This window comes from Benincasa hispida, chromosome 12 (genome assembly GCF_009727055.1).
Source record: "Benincasa hispida cultivar B227 chromosome 12, ASM972705v1, whole genome shotgun sequence".
NCBI classification, from domain to species: domain Eukaryota; kingdom Viridiplantae; phylum Streptophyta; class Magnoliopsida; order Cucurbitales; family Cucurbitaceae; genus Benincasa; species Benincasa hispida.
The window spans coordinates 22,904,856-22,930,796 of record NC_052360.1 but is presented as its reverse complement, the minus strand read 5'-3'; the positions used below and the strand labels follow the sequence as shown (position 1 = coordinate 22,930,796).

The 25,941-nt window shown below is 37.2% G+C and overlaps 1 long non-coding RNA gene across 1 annotated transcript in view; it reads left to right on the top strand.

The window, feature by feature from the left end:
- The first annotated feature begins 16,192 nt into the window (after positions 1 to 16,192).
- LOC120068564 overlaps positions 16,193 to 25,941 on the top strand; it is a 30,384-nt gene continuing 20,635 nt past the window's right edge. Inside the window, exons 1-2 of the long non-coding RNA XR_005479229.1 lie at positions 16,193 to 16,468; positions 16,582 to 16,796. This is a non-coding gene — a long non-coding RNA (uncharacterized LOC120068564). The remainder of the gene's footprint in view (positions 16,469 to 16,581; positions 16,797 to 25,941) is intronic.

Here is a 25,941-nt window from a genome sequence, read left to right as displayed (position 1 = left end):
TTATCTTTTATAAACTGCGAGTTTTAGGACATAAAACCCAACAATACTCCCACTTGAACTAAAACTCTAGTGGATCAATATATATACAAATATATACAATGTTGAGTTATACTGAGAGAAAAAAAAGTATAAATACAATAAACTAGGGCTTTAAATACTCATAAATTCTCCCACTTGCGCTAGTGATGAATAGCTCGTAGACCTAGTCCTACTAGGTGACCCTCGAACACCTTGGCCGAGAAGGCCTTTGTAAATGGATCAGCTAAGTTGTCTTGTGAGGCTACCTGCATGACAATCATGTATCCTCTGTGTACAATCTCCTTGATGAGATGTACTTCTGCTCGATATGGTTTCCATTTTTATGGCATCGAGGTTCCTTTGAATTTGAACTGCTCCACTGTTGACACAATAGAGGGTGACAGACAGGTGCATATTGGGAACTACTTCCAAGTCAGTTAAGAACTTTCTAAGCCATACTGCTTCTGTTGCTGCTTCACTTGCAGCTACATCAGCTTCCATTGTGGAGTCAGCAATGCATCTCTATTTGACATTTCTCCACACAACTGCTCCTCCATTCAGAGTGAATACTGACCACGAAGTTGATTTCCTAGAATCAATATCGGTTTGAAAGTTAGAATCAGTGTATCCAGTAAGGATAAGATCCTCAACACTATACACGAGCATATAATCTCTCGTTTTCCGAAGATACTTAAGAATGTTCTTAACAGCAGTCCAATGATCATATCCAGGATTGGACTGAAATCTGCTGACTATTCCAACGACATAACATATATCGGGACGAGTACACAACATTGAATACACTAAACTCCCTACTGCTGATGCAAATGAAATTCGTTTCATATCCTCAACATCTCGTCTATATAAGATGCTTGAGACAGTGCTAATGTTCTGTTCTTGTGATTCAGAACTATTTGGATCCCAAGAACAAACTGTGCTTCTCCCAAATCTTTCATTTGGAATTGCGTAGCCATTCATCTCTTATGTCAGCTAGGAATTCTACTTCATTCCCTATGAGTAGAATATCATCAACATACAACACTAGAAAAGCGACAATTTTGTTAACGATTTTCTTGTAAAGAGTTTAGCCACACTTAACGAATATTGATTAACTTGGTTAATGAGTTTAGCCAATTAATCTCATATTGTTGGAGCTTTTGATTTGTAGGTCCATTAAGTTCCACTGGTAGCTCATAAAGGGTATTGAGGTAATTAAAGTAATTTGAAATGTTCAAATTTCCTAAGGGAAAGAATATAATATATAGTGATACATTATAATATAAAGTTTATATTTTAATTAAACTTTATAATATAAATTTATTTTTGAATTTGATTCAAAATTAATTTATGGGAAAATTAAATATTTGAAGAAGTTCAAATATTAAATTTAATATGAGTAAAATTCAAATTAAAACTATAGGCTAAAATTAATGCGCATTAGATGCACATTAAAATTATAGGTAATATGAGAGAAAACATAATTGAATATGATTCAATTATAAGGTTAAATTAAATATATGATATTTATTTTAATGATTAATTAATTGGAGTATTAATTAACTAATTAATTTAATTTAATTTAATTTGATTTAATTAAATTCATTGAATTAAAACTATATGTTATGAAAGAGGGATGTATTAGAATATGATTCTTATGCACGTTTAATTAAATATGAGATATTTATTTATTATTAATTAAATTTTGATTTAATTTATCTTTTAAATCAAATGAATTTATTGTATTTAATTAAATAAATTAAATTTGATTTAATTTATTGGTTAAATAAAATTTAAATAAATTTGTTGTAATAAACTCTTAAACTTGGGGAGTTATATGGGAGTGGGAGAGGGATCTTCTCCCAACTTCTTCCTCTCTCTAGTAAGTTCTATCTGCATCACAGAAGAAAAAAGTGATAGGCAGAATTTTCTGTCTGGGGCTTCTGGCTTTCTGAGATTTTTTGTTTGTTGAAAATTTCCTCTAAGGATTCCACCTCCTTCTACCTCACTAGCCCAAAGAGAATACTAGTGAAATCATTTTGGTGGTGTTCACTTGATTTATAGCAAAGGAGTCAAGATCGTAGATCCAAAAGTTGAAGCCCTTTAGAGTCATCAACGAAAATAAGAGATTCTAAATTTTATTTCCTCTGTTAATTTATTATTAAAACATGAAAATGCTTTAGATTTTTTTCCACTGTGCTTGGGATTTCAGCCCAACAGAGATTTGTTCTACTAAGTTGGAAGATAATCTTTATGTGCTAAGATCGTTAGCAACAAAGGCCCTCCTTAATACTGAACTGTTTAAAATTGTGGTAACTCAAAATAAAAGACAAAAAATTTCTCCTAAAGAAAATGCCCATCTTTGGCACCTAAGATTAGGTTACATAAACCTCAATAGGATGAGACATTAGTTAAGAATGGACTTCTAAGTGAGTTAAAAGAAAATTCTTAATCTGTATGTAAGTCAGTCTTGAAGGCAAAATGACTAAGAGAACTTTTACTGGAAAAGGCCACAGAGCCAAAGAGCCTTTAAAACTTTTACATTCAAACCTCTATGGTCCTATGAATGTTAAGGCAAGAGAAAGGTTTGAATATTTCATCACCTTCACTGATGATTATTCAAGGTGTGGGTGAAGGAACTCTTAACAAAGAGCTTCCATGAGCATGTTTGGATCTTTCTGATTTCATTGTGACCGAAATACAATGCATACATTCTAACAGATAGTTATGCAATTTAACACTAATTAACGACATGCTTTGATAAATAAAATACAAAGGATTGAGTTCATATACCATTTGAAGACTCTCTTCAAATTCAAACTCAGCACAGCGGAAGAACCTCGATGAACTCTATCACCAAGCAAATCAGTCGATGATAGCACGATCGTCTACACGAACGACAATAACACGAACAACCACGAGCAAGCAGAAGCAGGGATGACACCACTAGTTGGAGCCCTTGGTATTCTCGGAGTGAGAATCCAAAATGTGGTCTTTGGTGAATTTGGTAGAGGTCGGAGGAACAGGTTGATCGTGTAGACGATAAGCAAGTGGGAGAGTAAGCTATCGTATAGCAGGGATGCTTATCGTTTAGACAAAGCTACATGATCGTGTAGGTTTTACTAAGCGATCGTCTAGTAATAGGTAAACGATCGTTTAGAAAATGCAGCACGCTAGGCGATCGTTTAGAGAAAGGCATGCAATTGTTTAGACACGAGTGTGCAATCATTTAGATGTTGAGACTCTATCGTATAGGTTCTCGAGTAAGTGATAAGACATTTTCACACTGATTGCGATTTTTTGAACTTTTTGCAAAATGAAACAAAATTTCATTTTATTCTTCGGTTACCATAACCGAATACGGCTTCTTCTACTAACGCACGATTGAGGAGAATGTCTTGGCCAATTATCTCATAATTAACCATTTTAATAATAAATGAATATAATCATATTATATTCTTACCCTATAGTTTGATATCACATATCTACTATAGTAATTTCTCCTCCACTTGTAAATCATATTTATATCTAATTTCCTTAAAAAATAATGTATTTCATACATTTAGCCAATTTTATCATATATAATTAACTAGTTCAATTATATCATATATAATCAAACTCCCTCTTGTCAATTTGAACATTTCAACTTGACCCAAATACTAATTCTTGACTTTATCCAAGCTACCTAGGGGACCTTATAGACCTGTGGCTCGAAGCTCCAACGGTACGTGAATAATTGACTAAACTCTTTAGCCACGAGATCCACCATCCGTTAACTGCCAGGCATTTCACTAAAAACCAACAGTTGAACTCTTTTTACCACAAATATATTTCTATGTCCATCGAATATAACCAATCATGAGTATGATGACCCTTCACAGATGCTCGTAAGTACAACTGGGCCAATTTACCGTTTTTCCTATGTAGTTACATCTCGCTCCTTAAGTACCACTGATTTCTTTAATGAACAATTTAACATAGTCCAACTATGTGTGAACACCTTTCAGGCCAAGATAAGGTGTGTGGCGCCACATCGTTCAAACCCTGGAATCAGCCCTTAAGGGAGCTATCTATCTACTTGCCCCTACCTTGGGGAAGGAGTGAATTTCATCTTGTGTAGTTGAGTTCCCAGCTCCCAAATCAGACGAATTCTCAAACTGGTAGGTTTGAATCGGTGACCTGGCTACTCGCACCCATACAAATCAAAGGACTGACCTCAATGACAGGAGTTCCCAACTCATTCAGGATTGAGGTCATGTTACCAATGGTCATCCTGGTGAAGTGAAGTCTCTGTCATGAACGGTGTCATATAACAAGACGTTAACACTTCTTAATCAGGTCTTATACAAAGTTTTTGTATAGGATGTCCCCGCTCGCATGTCCTTTACACGAATGAACAGGACCAGACCATCTGTGACAAGTCATAACACTTGTGACCATTCTACAAAGCGGGCCGCATCCGTAGAGTTACCAGGATAAGGTTTCCCTCCTATATCCATATACTACAGATCATTTTGGTTATCATTCAAGACATGATCCACTTGTATGTCACCACATACATGCTTAAGTTGCATACAAATAACCAGAGATTTTATGTTTATTGGTTTGTGGTAAAGCAAATAAAACATACAACTGAGCAAAATCAAGATGTGAAGTAAAATTCATATATTATACAATACAAGCGTTTGTAGAAACAGTTTACAAACTATAGGACACGAGAGTTTAGGGCATCAACCCCAATAATCTCCCACTTGTCCTAAAGCGAAGTGGGGTGTACATGAAACTAGTACAAAAAAATAAACTAGGGCATAAAAACCCAGTACAAGAAAATCTCCAACTTGTCCTTGTCCAGCCGTGGGCGATCTTGTAGACCCATGCTTCGTAGGTGACTTTCAAACACTATAGCTGTGAGAGCCTTCGTAAACGGGTTAGCAACATTGTGCTCCAAAGCGATCTTCATGACGATCACGTCCTCTTGATACACTATCTCGCAGATCAGATGATACTTCCGCTCTATGTGTTTATCGCGCCTTTAACTCCTCGGCTCCTTGGAGTTCGCCACTGCCCTATTATTATCACAATATAGGGTAATGAGCCTAGGCATAACTGGAACAACTTCCAGTTCTGTCAAGAACTTCTTGAGCCAGATGGCCTTTTTAGCAGCTTCGCAAGCCGCTACGTACTGTACCTCCATAGTGGAGTCAGCGATGCATCCCTGCTTAGTGCTTCACCATACTACAACTCCTCCGTTAAGAGTAAAGATTGACCCTGATGTGGACTTGCGAGAGTCCTTATCAGTCTGAAAGTTAGAATCTGTGTATCTTATAAGAATCAAATCCCTAGATCCATACACAAGCATGTAGTTCCTCGTTCTCTGAAAATTCTTGAGGATGTTCTTCATTGCGGTCCAGTGACCCTGGCCTGGGTTAGACTGATACCTACTGACTATGCCCATAGTATAGCAGATGTCTGGATGAGTATAGAGCATCGCGTACATCAAACTGCCAACGACAGACACATATGGGACCCGTCTCATCTCCTTAACCTCTTGAGGCGTCGTAGGACACATGTCCTTAGGCAAAATGACTCTATGCCTGAATGGCAGTATGCCCCTCTTGGAGTCCTGCATCGAGTACTTGAGCAACATCTTCTTAATGTACGATGCTTGAGATAGTGCTCGCACTTTGTTCTTATGATCTTGAAAGATCTATATACCTAAAACAAACTAAGCCTCTCCCAAATCTATCATTTGGAATTGGGTCGCTAGCCAATTCTTAATTGCAGTTAGTAAACCTACATCATTCCCAATGAGTAGTATGTCGTCTACGTACAACCTAAGAAGACTACTGAAGCATTGATGATCTTCTTGTAGACACAAGGTTCATTAACATTTTGGTCAAAGCCATACGACTTGATCGCAGTATCAAACCGTATGTTCCAAGATCTAGACGCCTGTTTCAGCCCATAAATGGACCGATTCAGTTTGCAAACCTTTTTCTCTTGACCTTGGGCTATGAATCCCTCGGGTTGCACCATATAAATGGTCTCTTCAAGATTCCCATTCAAAAAGGCCATCTTGACGTCTATTTTCCCGATCTTATAATTATAATAAGCTTCAATGGACAGGAGGATGCGAATCGACCTTAACATGGCAACAGGCGAGAAAGTCTCCTCATAGTCGACTCCATCTTCCTAGGTATAACCCTTTGCCACAAGTCGAGCCTTGAAGGTCCGTACCTTCCCATCAACACCTCGTTTGTGCTTGTAGATCCATTTACAACCTATAGGTCTTACCCCATCAGGATGATCTATAAGATCCCATACTGAGTTGAAGTACATCGACTCCATCTCGAGATCCATGACTTTGACCCATTCATCCCGGTCAACATCCTCCATTGCCTTATGATAAGATAATGGATCCTCAATGTCGCCATCTGCTACCATAGCAAGAATTTCCATGAAACCCAGTTAGCAAACGGGTGGGTTCAGAAACCTCTCACTAGTTGAGGTTCCCTCAACTCTAGAGGTGGAACGGACCTACTAGATAAAATTCCATCAATAACTCTTATTGAAGTTTTAGTAGTTTCATTGCAATGCTCACACAACACGACTTTACTTCGTGGACTGTGCTCCATTATATAATCATCCTATAGGAAAGTAGTGTTCGTTGACACAAACACCCTATTTTCTGATAGATCATAAAAATAACCCCCTCGTGTACCTTTGGGGTAGCCTACTCGCATCGTAATCTCACCAGCCTCCAATTGTCGCCAAGATCTAATCCCCTGAAAAGAAGAACAAATAGAATTAGTAGTGCTCGAATCAATTATCCAGGCAAAATCATCATTCTCCACTAAACAAGTTTCAAGTACAAGTAAATCATATTTACCTTTATCTTCCTTGGCCTTAGCCTTGGTGGCCTTCCTTTCTTTTAGCCAGCGAGGACAATTCCTCTTTCAGTGTCCATTTTGGTTACAGTGAAAACACTTTTTCTTTTCAACCGGTGGACGCCTTCTTGAGGCGATGGGCGGCGGGTTAGCAGGCGCCTTCTCTTTTCCCTTACCACCCTTCTTCTTCTTCCCATTTGTAGAGTTAGAAGTAGAAGGTGCAGACTTCGTCCCTAAGGTCGAACCTCTATGAAACATCCTGGAGGATGAAACAACATTTTCCTCACCCTTATTCCTCTCCTTACTTTCGAGTAAAAATTGGTAGGTCTGCAACTTGTTGAGGAGAGTTGTATGTTATATTTCACTCTGTTAAGAATCATATTACTAACAAAGTGCAGGAAGCTCTCCGGCGAAGAATGCAGGATTATGCTACCTGACTACCCTCATCGATGGTACACCCATTCAACTCAGTCACATTGAAGTGGACCATCATGTTAAGCACATGTTCACGAATAGAGGTGCCTTCTTCCATTTTGAAGTTGAATATGTACTTAAGAGCCTCACACATAAGCTGTTCAGACGGTTGTCCAAACATCCCCCGCAGGGACTCCATGATCTCACGTGCTGAGACCATGGGCTCATGTTTTTTGGCCAAGACTTCAGTAAGACTTGCCAAGATGTAGACTCGAGACTTCTCATTCGCCTGTGTCCATCGCTCGTATGCCTTCCGAACATTTCGAGTGGCATTTGAAGCTGAAACAGGAGGACAGACCTCCGTAAAAGAAAACATGAGATCCTCGATGATAAGAATCGTCGTGATCATGTGTTTCCATATCGAAAAATTGTCGCTAGTTAATTTTTCTACATTAAGCAAAGCTAATGTGGCTGTTGCCATATTGAAAACTTGTTGCTGAAAATACGAACAAAACTTTATTAGATTTTGCTAAACCACGCTTAACTAATTAGTTTTGCAAAATAGTTTCAAGTACCCTAAGTGAAAGACTTCAATTTGGCAATGATACCTCAGTGAGGCAGGACATGTTGGATTTTATGTCTTAAAAGTCGTAGTTTATAATATCATATTCTTGTTCAATAAAACTATTATTGAAAATCTTTAATAAATTTAAATTCTATATTCATGTGTCCAATAAACTAAGGTTCTGAGGCTATTATGTTTAAGTTTGAACTTTATGTAGTGACATAAATGTGGATCAAATTCAAATATATATAGCCAAAATGGTCTATAGTATATGAATAAGGTTGGACGTCTTATTCTGGGGACACTATGGATGCGACCCATTTTGTAGTTAGTAAAAATGATGTGATCCTAAATCATTCATGTGGAGACATGAAAATGGGGCATCCTATGTAGAGTTTATATAAGACTGAACCATGAAATACTCACTTTTTATGTTCTGAATGCCGTTTAATGTATAAAACTAACTATTTCGTTAATTGATGACCTAGGTAACTTAATCTTAATCTTGAGCTAACTATGAACTCCTGTTCACTTGGAATTATCCTTAGATCTGCATAGGTGAAGGCATCTCATTATCGCTGGCCTAATAAACCTCCCATTTCAGAGGTAAGATCAGGTGGATAGCTAGGAACATAGGGTGTAAGACAGAATTCACTCCTACTCGTTATAGGGATAGTAGATAGGTTGTTCCCTTTAGTACTGAATCCAGGTCTTGAACAAGGGGCCCCACCCTCTCATTGGCCTGAGAGGGGTTCGGTTTATAGGTTGGACCTTAAATCAATTGTTCATTAGAGGATCAATGGAACTAAGGAATAAGATGTAGTCTCGGGGGTAAAATAATTTTTATGACCTAGCCAAGATTACGAATAACCTGTGAAGGATTAGCTTACTAATCATGGTTATATCATATGGACACAAATATATCTATAGTGAGGGGAGTGCAACTACGGGACTATAGTGGAATGACCCGTGAGTTAACAAATATTGATTAGCTCCATTTAAAGATTTAGCCCACCTAATTCTCGGATCATTGGAGCCCATGATCTATAGGTCCATTAGGTTCCCCTACTAGCTCATATGGAATAAACTTAGAATAGTATGATAGAATAATTCGAATTGTTCGAATTAGGTGAAGAGAGAGAAACCGACAAGTATATGTGATATAGTGGTTGGTTTTTTAGTTTAGAGATACAACTTTAATATTTAAATGTGATTTAAATATCAAGAATATGAATACGTTCATATTCGGTCAAAGATGTAAAAAGTCAAAGAGTTGAATTTTGACTTTGAAAAGTCAAACTTTGACCGGCCTATATTCCAATGTGATTTAAATTTTGAGAAAATGAATGTGGACTCATGCTCGGGAGGTTAAAATCAACACGAAAAAAATAATAAAAAGTCAAAATGTTGACTTTTTGGTCAAAGTTTGACTTTGACAAAATGACTATTTTGCCCTTTGACTGAAGTTAGTGGAAAAATCCAAACTTTTGTTGGATAATTCCACTAACAAAATAGTGGGCTAGATGTTGGCTTATAGTGGAGACATTAAGCCCACTTAGATAGTGAATTCTAGGTGTTGGGTTTTTATGAAGTTGTTTCATGCAATTTTGCATGACCCTTTTTTTATAAATATGGGCTTTTGAATTTGGATTAAAGACTTTTGGACATTTTGCAAGAATTAGTTTTTAATAAAATTGGGCTGAAAAAATCTAAACCCAACCCAAAATTCATTCTTCTATTTCCATCTTTTTCTCTCTCTCGAGTTCTTCATCCATCGGGTCCCACAACCTGGTTCTGAGTCCAGAGGATAGTAGGTCAGCTGTAGTGGTTGTCCGATTCGTGTTTGAGCAGAGATAAACGAGTTTCGGGAGCTTCAAAGGTTATGTTTCTAAAAACCCTAATTAATTTATTTAGGGTTGTATGTTTAATTTATGCAATTAGAGTAATGTTGTTCCTCTTTTCCGCTACGCATGGCTACTTTTCCATCAGGACAAACGTCATCGGTGGGGTGATCAGATGCCCCTTCGTTGGGATGATACATTCTCAACCATTAGGCAGAACCAACTCTGGAACTGAACCTAACAGCCACTATTTTTCAGTCCAGAACTGTTAACCTTTAACAATTCCGCATAAGTGTGACCCCTTGCTTTCGGTGCCAGAGTCCCTCCCTAATAAGCTAATCGTAGGGAAGAAGCAGATTAGGACAGGAGACTAAGTTACCTTATCCTCTTATAAGAGATCAAATAAAGAAACGCGCAAAACTGCCATCCTTTAGGGGGACACTCCCAAGGTGCCTCGAGACGATGCGCAGTACCTTTATTCAATCCAACGAGGGAGACCGAGAGATATGCTGTCGCACTTCCTGCTCCCACTTACTATGAACACTCTCTCCATCTACCTTGATATTGACCTACTCAAACACCATCCATTAGGGGGACATGCCAAAGGTGCCTCGAGGTTGAGGGTAGATCTCATGGTGTGGACTATTTAGGTGAAATGTGAAAGGTTTAAGTGAAGCATCTTATGCCCCAAGTACCTCCAACTGAATGTTCTACCTAGGGATTCATTAACCTAGACAATTCGGCTAATGATTTTAGTCTACGTCGTCTTTTGAATTCCCGTTCGTAAACAACTTTTGTCTATGAATTATGAATAAGTTCAAGTAGTCACATTTAAACACTTTAATGGACTGTCTTTAACTTACATGCATGCATAAAATCTATCTAATTCACCTTTTCAGGTAAGTTCCCAAGTAGGGGTATTATGTTTCCGTCAACTTAAATAACCCAGCCTAGACAGAATCCGCCTTAGACAAAAGGTCCCTTATAGATAGATTTGCTACACTTTAACCTTTTATTAGTCAATTTAATCCTATTAAACTGATTAAAAGATTAAAGCCTTAGGGTTGCTAATCATATTAGAATCGTGATCTTAGGTCCATGTGATCCAAGTTTTAAACATTTTAAAACCATGAATTAAACCTAAGTGAGCATGTATGTATTTCTTATTACTTTTAGTTCTAATTTCTCTTTAACTTAAAAAAAAAAAACTAAAAAAAATTGCGCACAACTAGGTGTTTATAACACTTATAAAGTAACTTATGTGTCATGCTTTATGCAATGTCCAATCATTACTATACACAACTTTTATATACGCATAATAACTAATCAAACATGCTTTCCATTCACCCTTATACTATAACAATTATAATATAAAGATGATGCATGTCAATGCTTCTTATGCATGTATAAATATAACTCTTATATTATATGATGCATGAGCATGCTCTTATATAATTAAATCATGCTTCTCTAAATTATAACATTTACAATAAAGAGATGATGCATGACCAATGCATAACCTAAGATGGGATTTACTATATGTGCATACCATATGACATATAAACACCATACACTGCATGTATTAAACTAAGGATTAATGGACCGGGATGAGCCTTTCAAAAACCGAAATGAAATATCACTAACTATTACATTTTCCATCGAGCAAGCCGGTTCACAGGCGAACCGGGTCTTAAACCGCAAGGAGAAGTCCATCATCTAGTAAATGCTGAAGGTAAACGCCCAATGCGCAGTAGACAATAGGCGCAAAAGCTAAACGATCGCTTAGACGATAACGAGATTGCGAAGCTTGATCATCTAGGCAACCGCTTAACGCGGCGAAAGGTAAACGATTTACCATGCGTTGCTAAGCGATCGTTTAGTCAGTTACTAAGTAATGAAGCTTGCTGAGCTAAACAATCGTCTAGTGCGCACGTGTGTTAAACGATACGTAAGCATCCTATCGTCTAAACAACCCAATACTCAGCGATCGCTTACTCCATCGTCTATATGACCCGATCAACCCTTGATCGTCTCCTTCCTCGAAGAACTACAACTCTTGCTCTGATCTTCTTCATGAACGACTCAGGACTCAAACTGACTTTGAATTACAGACTCGATAATGATTAATAATGCCCAAAAGCGCAGGGGCCTTTACAATCAACCGAAAATGTAAAAGAATTAAATCAAACCGAGGCTAACATCCCAGAAAACTCCATTAATCTGCACATCCACAACAATTTAACGATTAAACAGAGCAGATATACACCCATCAAGAATGTATATGCAATTCGTTGCAACAATGAAAATGGAATATCAAAACCTGACTCTAATACCAATTGAAAGAACTATTAACGAAGAGCTTCCATGAGCGCATTCAGATCTTTTCGATTTCATTGTGGCCAAAATACAATACATACATTCTAACATATAGTTATGCAACTTAATGCTAATTAACGACATGCTTTGGTAAATAAAATACAAAGGACTGAGTTCACATACCAGTTGAAGACTCTCTTCAAACTCGAACTTAACGCAGTGGAAGAACCTCTACAAACTCTATCGTCCAACAAATCAGTCGGCTACGACAGCATAATTGTTTACCCGAATGGCAGCAACACGAACAAGTACGAGCAAGCAGAAGCGGGGACGAAACCACCAGTTGGAGCCCTTTGTATTCTCTGAGTGAGAATCCAAAGTGTGGTCTTTAGTGAATTTGGTAAAGGTTGGAGGAACAGGCTGATCGTGTAGACGATAAGCAAGTGGAAGAGTAAACTATCGTATAACAGGGATGCTTATCGTTTAGACAAAGCTACACGATCGTGTAGGTTTTACTAAGTAATCGTCTAGTAATAGGTAAATGATCATTTAGAAAATGCGGCATGCTAGGCGGTCGTTTAGAGAAAGGCGTGCAATTGTTTAGACGTGGGTGTGCGATCGTTTAGACGATGAGACTCTATAGTATAGGCTCTCGAGTAAGTGATCAAGATGTTTTCACACTGATTGCAATTTTTCGAACTTTTTGGCAAATGAAACAAAATTTCATTTTATTCTTCAGATACCATAACCGAATACGGCTTCTCCCACTAATGCACAATGGAGGAGAATAGTTCGGCCAATTATCTCATAATTAATCAATTTAACAATAAATGAATATAATCATATTATATTCTTACCGTATAGTTTGATATCACATATCTACTATAGTAATTTCTCCTCCATTTGATATAAATCATATTTATATCCAATTTCCTCTAAATTAATGTATCTCATATATAAAGTTAATTATATCATATTTAATTAACTCGTTCAATTATATCATATATAATCGAACTCCCTCTTGTCAATTTGAATATTTCAAATTGACCTAAAAAATGACTCTCAACTTGTATCCAAACTACCAAGGGGACCTTATGAACCTATGGCTCGAAGCTCCAACAGTACGTGAATAGCTGACTAAACTCTTTAGTCACGATATCCACCATCTGTTAACTACCAGGCATTCATCTAAAGACCGACAATTGAACTCTTCTTGCCATAGATATATTTCTATGTCAATTGGATATAACCAATCATCAGTACGATGACCCTTCACAGATATTCCTAATTACAGCAGGCCAATTTACTATGTTGCCCCTGTAATTACATCTCACTTCTTAAGTACCACTGATCCATCTAATGAACAATACAACATAGTCCTACTATGTGTGAACACCTCTCGGGCCATGAGAAGGTGCGTGGCGCCACATCGTTCAAGCCCTGGAATCATCCTTTAAGGGAGCTATCTATCTATTTACCCCTGCCTCGGGGAAGTAGTGAATTCCATCTTGTGTAGCTGAGTTTCCAGCTCCCAAATCAGGCAAATCCCCAAAATGGTAGGTTTGAGGCAGCGTTCTGGCCACTCGCACCCATGCAAATCAAAGGACCGCCCTCAATGGCAGGAGTTCCCAACTCAATCAGGATTGAGGTCATGTTATCTATGGTCATCCTAGTGAAGTGAAGTCTAAGTTATGAACGGTGTTATATAACGAGACGTCAACACTTCGTGATTAGATCTTATACAAACTCTTTGTATAGGATGCTCCCGCTCGCATGTCCCCTACACGAATGATCAGGATCAGATCATCTATGACAAGTCACAACACTTGTGTCCACAAAGCGGGTTGCATCCGTAGTGTTACCAAGATAAGGTTTCCTTCTTATATCCATATACTACAGACCATTTTGGTTATCACTCAAGACATGATCCACTTGTATGTTACCACATACATGCTTGATTCACATACAAATAACCAGGAATTTTATGTTTATTGGTTTGTGGTAAAATCTAAATGTGCAAAGTCAAGTAGTGAAGTAAATATCATTTATATTATACATCACAAGTATTCGTACAAATTTGTTTACAAACTACTGGACACGAGACTTTAGGGCACAAACCCCAACAGATAGTTGGTAGATATCAGTCAAATCCAGGATTATATCACTGGACTGCTGTTAAAATTATCCTCGAGTATCTTCAGAGAACGAGGGACTATATGCTCGTGTAGGGGTCTAGAAATTTAATCCTTACAGGATACACAAACTCCGATTTTCAGACTGATAAGGATTCTAGAAAATTCACTTTAGGACCAGTGTTCAATCGAGAAGCTGTAGTCAAAAGAAGCACCAAATAACGGGGCATTGCTGACTCCACCATGGAGGCAGAGTATATAGCAGCTTGTGAAACTGCCAAGGAGGCTGTTTGGCTCAAGAAGTTTTTGACTGATCTAGAAGTAGTTCCAGACATGTCAAAATCCATCACTCTTTATTGTGATAATCGTGGTGCCTTGGCTAATTCCAGGGAACCTAGGAGTCACAAACGCGGGAAACACATAGAGCAAAAGTATCATTTGATACGAAATATTGTGTATCGAGGCAACATGATCATCACGTAGATAGCTTTGGCGCACAATGTTACTTATCCATTTACAAATGCCCTTACGAATAAGGTGTTTGAGGGTCACCTGGAGAATATGGGTCTATGAGACAGGCCACATCTAATCTAGGGTAAGTGGAAGATTTGTATTGTATGCCCTAGTTTCTTGTTTTTTGCGTATTTTTGTAATAGTTTGACTTTTATGATGTATACCCCACTAGCTTTAGGATAAGTGGGAGATTATTGGGGTTGATGCCCTAAATCTCGTGGGTTATGTATTTTGTAATTGTAATGTACAAATAATTTATTTATCTGATAAAATCTGAGCCATTTTATTTGACATTTAGTAGTATTAGTCTACAAAACCAATAAACTAAGATCCAAGGTTATCTTCTGTAACTTAAACATGTATGTGGAGACATGTAGGTGGATCATGTTTAAGAGATAACCTAAACGGTCTGTAGTAGATAGATAAGGCTGGGTACCTTATCCTTGTGACACTATGAATACGACCCACTTTGTAATTGTTACAATTGTTGTAAAGTGCTACAAATGATTTGACCTTGATAATTCATGTAGAGATATGTGAGCGAGGGTGTCCTATACAAAAAGTTTGTATAAGACCGGACCACGATTATATTGCTCCCTTAAGAGCTAATTCCGGGGATTGAACAATGTGGCGCCACACTCTTTTGGCTCGAGAGGGGTTTGGTCATAGTTGGATTATGACATATTGTTCATTAGAGGGATCAGTGGTACTTAAGGAGTTAGATATTACTACAGAGACAAAACGATAATTTTGGTCTAGCAGTACTTACGAGCAATTTGTGACGGGTCACCGCATCGTTGATTGATTAGATCCAATGGATACATAAATATATTTGAAATGCGATGAGTGCAGTTGTCGGTCTTTAGTGGAGTGACCGACAGTTAATGGAAGTTGGGTAATCGAATAAAAAAGTTTAATTAATTATCCAAGTACTACTGGAGTTTTAATCTATAGGTCCATAAGGTCCACTCGATAGCTCAACTGAAATTATTGAGAATCGCATTAATTTTAGATTAATTTGATTAGTTCAAATTAATTTAGGAAATTAGTTATATATGATATAATTAATATAAATTAATTATATTTTAATATAAATTAATCATATGTTATATAATTAAAATAACGTATTTGATACTTATAATATAAAGTTTAATTTGAGAGAAAATAAATATTTGAATTGATTATTTTTTAAATATGAATTTGATTTATATTAAATACTATAGATTTAAATGAGAGTTTTTAAACTATATGTTATGTGATATTTGATATAATATAAACGGTAGGTTATATGTTATATTAGATATAACATATGGTTAATTTCATATATGGTATACATATAATAATGTAGTTACTATATATATTTATATTAAATTGTTTCATGTTTTGAAAATTAATTTTTTACATTAAATTCAAAGGGGAGGGAGTTATCGTAACTCTTTCCACCCCATTATCTCAGTTTAACTGTGAAATTGGTTTCATATTTTTTGTGAGTTGGTTTTTTAGAGGGGATCTTCTTCTTCTTTTTAGATGAGATCTCTGAGTTATTTCAAAATCTCTCTGCAACTTTACTTTTTTAAATTTTACTCTTCACTCTTCCAAAGAATTAAGAGAAGCCCACAAACTCCATCTGATTCTCATCCCTATAGAGAATACCGAGGATTTTTTGTGGTAGTGTCCAACCTAATTGGTTATTAGATGTGTTGTTTTTTTTGGGAGTTCCTGATCTAAAGTTTCGAAGTGTTCGTGATAACGGAGAAGGATTCAAGAAGAATTATGACTTCAGGGGTAATTATCTAAACCTAATTTCCTCTCATTTCTCTTTTAAGCATGCTATAAGTCCAAATGCCTATGGTTTCCATCCTCTGTAAATTTACGTTTATGTGAAATATGAAAATTAGGATCCAATTATGCTTCTGTACGGTTTTCATAAACTTTCAATGAGAATGGCCATACTAAGAATCGATGCTTTGAGATTGCGGGTTACCTAGAATGGTGGGATCAGAATCGAAAGAAGGAGTACAAAAAGACCACGATAGCAGCTATTGTGGAAACAAAAATTGAAGATGATGGTGCCACAAAGATCACAACATTGGTAGCACTACAGATAATGGAGGTACAACTTTAAACATTTTTGCACCTATTAACAATAGTATATGGATAATAGATTCTGAAACGACTGATCATATGACATTTGTGTCTAGACATGTCTCACATTTTAAAAAAAAAATCCTCAAATAGGGTTGTATCTATAGCTAAGGTAACATAGTTTCAGTTCTAGGAGAAGGGTCATTAACCTTAAATAATAATTTGAACTTAGAATCTGTTTTAGTTGTTCTAACATTGGAATACAATCTTTTCTTTGTTTCTCAAATAACTGCAACCTTATCTTGCATTGTCATTTTTTTGCTTGAATTTTGTGTTTTTAAGAGCATCCAAACAAGAGAGACAATTGGTTATGGTGTTAAGCAAGTAACGCTGTATTACTTGGATTTACGCCCAACATATTCCACCAATTTGAAGCAAGCATTTATAGCAGAATTGCCTAAAACAGATAAACAACAATGTGATCTCTGGTTGTGCCATCGACGATTAGAACATATTTTCCTTATGTATCTAAAAAAATTATTTCCAAATTTATTTACTACGCGTGATGTTTCTGATTTTCATTGTGATGTCTATGAACTTGCAAAAAGTCATTGTTCTTCTTTTCCTTTGAGTTTGAATAAGAGCCCTCTTCCTTTGATGATTATACATTATGATCTTTGTGGTCCATCTAAAGTTCCAACTTTAAATGGATCAGGTTGGTTTGCTAAATTTATTGATGATTGTCCCAAAATGACTTGATTATACTTGATGAAGTCCAAAGGCGAGGTAACTTTATTATTTAAAAAAGATTTAATAAAATGACTGAAACTCATTACAATACAAAGGTGCAAGTTCGTCGTAGTGATAATGAGGGAGAATATAAAAGTTTGGATCTTCAACAATATCTTGAGGCATATGGAATTATTCATTAAACAACTTATGTTGACACATCTAGAAAAAATGGCACTACTGAGTGGAAAATTCAACACTTATTTGTAGTTGTTAGAGCGTTATTGATAACTGCTCATATGCTGTTATCATATTGGGGGGAAGGAATCACATTTGTAACATACCTAACTAATCAAGACGAATGCGATGCATACAGTACGCGGGGCTAATTCCTCAGATGTCTGTGAGCGTCCAGCCAATTGCTCGCACATGTTTTCTTAGAACGCTCATCAACACATTCTCTTGGTCTTCATTAAGTTCCGAGGAAATAATTACTGGCAACTTCCCATTTTGCCCCAAAAATGCATACTGTGGTTTGGCAGGATCTTCAATTCCATTATTGGTGGTTCTATTAAGGACGGTTGCGTTGTTTTTCTTTATTTTTTTTTGTTGGCTCCTCTTCTTGGGTTGCGCTCATCTCAACTTCCTTGTTTGTTTTTTTTATGATCGCATTACATGCAGCAATGGATGCGCTTGTATCCTTTTCTTCATTCTCTTCGTCAAGTTTTTCTTCTTCAGTCAAATTCTGGTCGTTGTCAGATTCATGCAGGTCTTCTTTATCAGGAAACTTCATGGCATGGATTATGCCAAACTTGAGCTTCTGTTCATTTATGCTCAAAGTGATCTTTCCTTTGTGCACATCAATCTGGGCACGACATGTTGATAAAAATGATCGCCCCAGGATGATGGGCACATCTTCGTCGGCTTCGTAATCTAAGATGATGAAGTTGGCTGGTAGAATAAATTTGTCGATGGTGACCAGCACGTCCTTCACCTTCCCCTCTAGATGCACCAGAGATCTATCTGCAAGTTGAAGAGTCACAGTCGTCAGCGCAAGTTGCCCCACATTTAGTTGCTTAAAGATTGACGAGGCATCAAATTGATGTTGGCTCCAAGGTCACACAATGCTTGCCTAATGTACAGTCCTCCAATGGAGCAAGGTATAGTAAGGCTCCCAGGATCACTCATCTTTGGTGGAATTATTTATTTCGAGCCTTGCGTTAAAGCCACTGCGGCAAACTTACCAGTGCCCCTTTTCTTAGTTACCATATCCTTCAGAAACTATGCATAAGCAGACATCCCCTCAATCGCTTCACTGAATGGAATATTAATATGTAATTGTTTTAACATAGATAATAAGCATTGGTATTGTACCTCATCATTTTTTTTTCTTTCTGAGTCTCCGCGGGAAAAGTGGTAACTGCACTCTCACGGTCCCCTTTTCTGTTGGCTTAGAGGTGGACCTAACTTCTAGCTCTATCACTTCTTTTTCCCTTTCTTCTTCTTGGGTCACCGCAATTTTAGGTTCCAATGCAATGTGAGCAGTCCGACTAGGCTCCTTTCTTTCTCCATCCACAGTTTTTCCACTCCGCAATGTCACAACCTGACATTACTCTTTACCTGATCCCCCTGAGTTGCGTGGGAGTTCTGTTGAATGCAGCACAGCCCCTTGTGGTCTACTCTTTAGCTCGCTTGCAATCTAGCCCATCTGTAACTCGAGATTGCTGATGGACGTAGCCTGACTCTGAAGCACAATTTCATTTTTCTCTATGTACTGCTTCAATAAAATTTCCAAGGAGGAAGATTGCGGTGGTTGTGAGCTACTAGCCTGATTGCTTGTCTGACCGTTATTCCGTGGGAAGAATCTAGGTAGCCCTTCTTTTTGCACCACAGGTTGGAAAATTCTGCTGCTGATTCTTCCATGCAAAATTGGGTGGCTTCTCCACCCGGAGTTGTAGGTATTAGAAAAGGGATTATTTTTCACAAAGTAAATAGACTGTGGATTCTGTGGGCATTCTTCCATTGCGTGTCTGTCACCACAAGTTGCACACCTTGCAGTGTTTTGATTAATTGCGTTTACTTATCCTATTTGCGATGTTGGACTGTTGATCACAATTCCTTGAATTAAGTTCATCATTGCGGTCATCTGATTCTATAGTGAAGCAATAACACCATTATTTGCGTCGTTATCCTTTATTCTCAGTCTCTGATCACTCTCTCTCCAATCTTCGTGGTTTTTAGAGATACGATCCAAGATGTTCTTAGCCTCGTCATACGTCTTGTCCAGCCAGACCACAAGCAGCTGCTGCATTGGCAGCGGTTTGGGGAGTGGGATTTAAACTATGATAAAAGTTTCCATTTGAAGGTAGTCTGGCAATCCATTGTGTGGACAATCCCGGACCAACCTTTTAAACCTCGCCCAGACATCGCTGAACGATTTGTCCATGTCTTGTTTAAAATTGGCGATTAGTTTCCTTCGTCGAGCATTATCAGTAGGTGGAAAATATTTCTTCATAAAATTCTCTACGACTTGTTCCCATGAAGTGATGTCACCCGACACGAGGGAATACGCCCATTTTCTTGCCTGATCACATAGAGAAAATGGAAACAGAGTTAGTCGAACTTCTTCGGCAGAGATGTTCGGGAACACAAAAGTATTGCAATTTCTATAAAGCTACGGAGGTGGGCATGCGGGTCCTTGCTACGCCGTCCTCCGAATTGTCCTACAGTCTAGATCATCTGCAGCATCACCAACTTCATTTCGAATCGGCTTCCATCAAGGGCAGGCCTCATGATTCCTTGAGAGAAATCATAGAGGTTTGGCGATGCATAGTCCCTAATGGGCCTATTACGATCATTTTCCAGGAGGATTGGATTCGCCATGACGTTGTTTTTGTTTGGTACTCCGTTTCCAGGCTGCTCCGCCGCATCTTCTTTATCTGGCTGTTGTTGTTAGCGATCTCTTAATATTCTTCTGAACGTCCTCTCAATCTCCGAGTCACAATTCACTAGAGATTGAGAGTCTGCAAAGAAATCAGAAAAATTACCATTAGCACACTGATTTGTCGAAGTCCCCAACAACGATGCCAAAAAATTGATGCGTTATTTTATGATGTGGAATTATGGATGAAATGCGATAATGGAGTTGCGTTGAGCACTCAAGTTTTCTCAGTGGAATCCAAGCTGCTCAAATTTTCTCAGTGGAATCTAAGCGTAAACCCCACTAAGTTTCGTGGTAAGTCCAGGGTCGAACTCAGGGACTTGGGAAAATGGTAGGTGGTGATAATTTTTCAGAAAACTTTGCGGTAACCAAATAAATCAATAGTTGTTGGGGTTGTTATTTGTGGTAATAAAAATTAACAAATGTGGCGGAGTTTCAAAAAGAGTTGATAAAACGGAAGCTGCGATGAGTATGCGGTGAACGGGTTGAGAAGGGTTTCGGCTAACACTTCCTAGGACGCGTTCATGCTTTGCGATCATGCAATACACATACAATAGTAAATCACTTCTCGATGCGAATGCTATGACTTCTAATGCTAGAACGCATGTGATATATGCGATAAGTCTATAGGACCTACACATAAGCCTGTATTGTTATTTATGCGATGACGAAATGACACTCACACAAATAAGGCGACCACATAATATCATACCTATCTCTAGGGTGCATGCGATGCAGGTTGAGAAACATAGCTTATCTCTAAGTCCCTATCTCTTACTTATGCCGATCTAATCTCGTGCTCGCGAGTCTAGATTCTAACCTAGCTCTCTCGAGTTTTTAGGTTCTTTCTTTAGACTCTTTCTCGAGTAGCTCTGAAGGGGTGTTGGGCACAACATAAAACAAGATAATCGTATGCGACGAAGATCCTAGGTCATGTTAGCTTAGTTCTTTTCAACCCATTCGATTAGTTTAGCTACTCATGCGTGCTAAGATAGTGAACAAATGTAGAATAAGAACTTCCGTTGTGTAAATATAAAGTTGAAGTACAAAATAACAATATAAGAATAGAATAAAGAGCCTGGTAGCAATCTCTTGCTTCCCAGGCTTTTACACTGTTTTTCTACTCGTGTTCAAAAGATATTCTTGCTCTCGGGAGAGTTGGCCTACTCTTTGCTTTTACACCTCCGGGTTCTCTCTTGAGTTGCCCTGAGCGATCTTCCGGCGTGTCGGCTCTTCTCTTGCTCTGCCTTAAAATAAAAAGGAAAACTATGGACAATGTTAAACTGGTGAACTTCTGAACCCCTTTTCTGAAGGATGCCTTTGGTATTTATAGAGCCTTCGAGGTGAAAGGCGGCTTCTCTCTTATGATTGCACGGATGGGATGGCTTTAATTCTCTGACTGATGCGCTGAATATTTGTCACCGAAAAGCTGGATGTAGTTGTTATCGTTAGCGGCTTGTCAACTTAATTCGGATTCGACCGTCATCAGCTTTCTGTCCCATCGTGATTAATTATGCCTTTCACTAGATGCGCCCACCAAGTTACGACGACTCTATGCGGCAATCCTTCTTGAGCAGATGTTTGTGAGCACAAATCATCGCAAAGCCTTGCGGTGATACTGCGCTCGACCATTGATTTCTTGTGATCGTGCTTTTCGCCTTGCACCAACACATATTTTGCATAAAAATACAAAAATTAACTGTTTCTATGAGATGGTCGCATTCCACCGCAATGTTATAAACTTAATGCTTTTTGGACGCAATCTAACATATTTTATCAACGCAAACGTTCATTGTTTAATAACTTAGCACTGTAATAACGTACATTTTTGCCCGTTATCACCATGCGTCCAAATATTCTTTCTTTTCCCATAACATGTTCCATTCGAAATGTCATATCCAAAGCTAAGTCCTTACTTCTCACATCCCTGGTACTTAGTCATTTCTTCACTTTCCTAAGCCGATCTTGTAGATCCTTGGAGCTCATACCATAGTCCTTCATGTTCATAGTTTCATTTTCTCATAGCATAGTTTCTATATATTCAAGGTAGCCACTTCATGCGTCCTAGTTGTTCAACTAGAGTTACTTGGAGGCCTTCTATGCGCCTAATGTCTCACCTTATTTGTCCAACTCTATAAACTTTCTATACCATGCGTCCAACATGGTCCTTTATGCTATGAGTTAAACTTTTTGTTTACTATGCTATGAATAAATTACCCCAACTATGCTATGAAGTGAATCTTCCTAGTAACTCCTAGTCCAATTTTCTCCTTCTTTCCTATAATTTCTATAGCAAAGTTTTTCCCAAAGCTTACAACATAGTCAAATTTCCACTATGTTATGAATTCATAGCATAGTTTTCATACCTAGTTAGAATTTTGCCTCTTAATTTTCAAGCATGCATTCATCCACATCACTTAAAGGGTCTTGTCATAATTTGGGCATTACAAATCCATCCTCCTTAGAAAATTTCATCCTTGAAATTTCACTAAGTTACTAACTCATGTAAAACAAATGTTATTTATTAAAATAGTTTTGTACAAATAGTAAACAAAAATTCTAGTAGTTACAGATTTGGGTTCTTTCCCTTACTCCCTAGTTCCTGTTCCAATTGACTCATGGCATATAGTTTTCCGAATGTCATGATGGTTCCACTATTCTTTTTTGTTTCAATCTACTTGGTTGTCCTTTACCCATTGTTAATGGTCCTACATCTTGATGAATCGTTTGAGAAGTGCTTCTTTGTTTTCAGTTACTAGTTGTGGACATTCTCTTTTAAAGTGTCCCATTTGTGCATAATTGTAGCAAATATTCGCTCTCTCAGGACACTTACTACCCCAATGATACCTGTTACAGTTGGGGCACCAAGGTTTTCTATTATCAATAACGATCGATTTGGAGTAGCGTCTTCCAGAAGATATGTTCATTTGACTAGCTCCTCCTAGTCCAGACTGAAGGGATTGGAATTCCCCGCAATGGAAACAATTGGATGGAACAATCTCTAAATTTATTTTACAGAAGATACAAAATACAGAGTAACAGAAAACATTTATAAACATTATTAATTCAAGCATGCTACGACAGTGAAAATGGAGAAGAGGGATTAAGAAATCACTCACCTTTGAAGACCAATTTTTCACGTTCCTCTCCAGTTCGAGTTATCTTCTCCCGATCTCATGAACTCGGCATACACGAACTCAACAAAAAGAAATAGAAACCACCAAAGGGTCTTTCTCGTTATTCTCAAGGATGAGAATTGTGCAGAGTTGTGGGCTTTCACTCAATCTTGGTGTGAGTGAAGAAGAAGAGATTTTTTAGAGAAAACAATTATTCTCTGCAAAAATCACAGAGAGAAGAAGAACAAGAGGAGAGAGAAAGTTTTCTCTCTTCTAATTTGTTATGTGAGTTTTTTTGAGAGAATAAGGGATGAAAAAGTTATAACTCTCTCCCCTTTATTTCTAATAAATTCAAATTTAGAATTTGAATTTTTTTAAATAAATACATATATTAACTAACTCAATATACATAAATATTAAACTATATGTTATATCACATATAATATATATCCTATAGTTTATATTATATCACATATACTTTAACCTATAGTTTTTATATAAATCACATCCATATAATTTAATATTTGAACCACATTCAAATGACGACCCCTCTCATCAAACTATATAAATTTAATATGAATCATATTCATATTGATTTTAACATATGGTTTCTATGTGAATTGTATTCACATAATCAATATTTGAATGATATTCAAATATTTATTTCTCTCATAAATTTAATTTGAATCATATTCACATTAAATTTTAACATATAGTTTTTATATGAGTCATATTCATATAATATTTGAATCATATTCAAACATTTATTTCTCACATAAAAATGTATCAACATACATTATATTATATAATGTATCAATGTACATTATTTAATTGTATCCTATACAATTAATTCTCTTTAATTTATTTGAACAATTCAAATCACACCAAAATTAATTTGATTCCCATCAGTACTCATTAAGATAATGAAGGGACTATATGGACCTATAAATCGAAGCTCCAATGATACGAGATTAACTGATTAAACTCTTTTAATCAAATTAATCAACATTCATTAATTGCTGGTCACTCCACTAAAGATCGGTAACTGAACTCTTCGCACTATAGTTATATTTATGTGTCCATTGGATATAATCAATCAACAGTATGTTGACCCTTCACAAATTTCTCATTAGTACAGCTGGGTCTAATTACTGTTTTACCCCTATAGTTACATCTAACTCCATAAATACCACTGATCCCTCTAATGAACAATTAGTCATAATCCAACTATGATCGAACCCTTCTTGGGCCAGGAGAGGGTGAGACGTCGCACTGTTCAAGCCCTGAAATTAGCCCTTAAGGGAGTAATTTATCTTCTTACCCTAACTATAGGGAATGAGTGAATTCTTTCTTGTGTAATTGTGTTCCTAGCTCCCCAATCAGACGAATCCCCAAAATGGTAGGCTTATTGAGCCGGGGAATTTGGCCACTCTCACCCATACAAATCAAAGGATCGCCCTCATAGGAATGAGTTCACAACTCACTCAAGAATAAGGTCAAGTCACCTACGGTCATCTTGGTGAAATGTAAGTCTCTTCTAGCAAACTTTGGATTTTGTGGTCCGGTCTTTATACAAACTCTTTGATATAAGATACCCTCGCTCACATGTCTGCACAAGAATGATCAGGATTAGACCATTTGTAGTACTTTATAACAATTGTAATAACTACACAACAGACTGTATTAGTAGTGTTATCAGGATAAGGTACCCAACCTTATCCATATACTACAGACCATTTAAGTTATCATTTAAAAATGATAAACCTATATGTCTCCATATACATGCTTAAGTTACATCATATAACCTTGGATCTTAGGTTGATGGATTATTGCACAAGTAATATAAAATCAATCAACCATTGATTTCACTAACATAAAACTACGAGGCTTTTGAACATACATCCTAACAATCTCCCACTTGCGCTAAAGCTAAGGAAATATGAGCCGGTGAGACATGTATTCTTGGGCATACACTATATCCTACATGCTCTCCCACTTATCCTAGCACACTAGAGACATGTCTCATAATCCTAGACAGTCTAAGAGATCCTTTCACACTTTAGCCTAGAGAATCATTTTATACAAACAAACAGTTATGTCAATAAAAACCATCTGTTCACCTACGAGATGCACCCAGATTCCATGTTATTCCTGCCATTGGTGTTTACATATGGTCTCCAACCTAATCCTTGAATCACGTTATCACATAAAGTGAATAGGTTAAGTTATATCTGACACAGTTTTTAAATATCTCAAGACACCTTGAACATAGGCAAATTATTGCTTCATAAGCAAAATACTGCCTCTCAGTCCAATAGAGACCATTTAGAATAAAACATGGATTTCTCTAAATCCAATAAGAAACATTGTAACTCATAAAGAAAAAA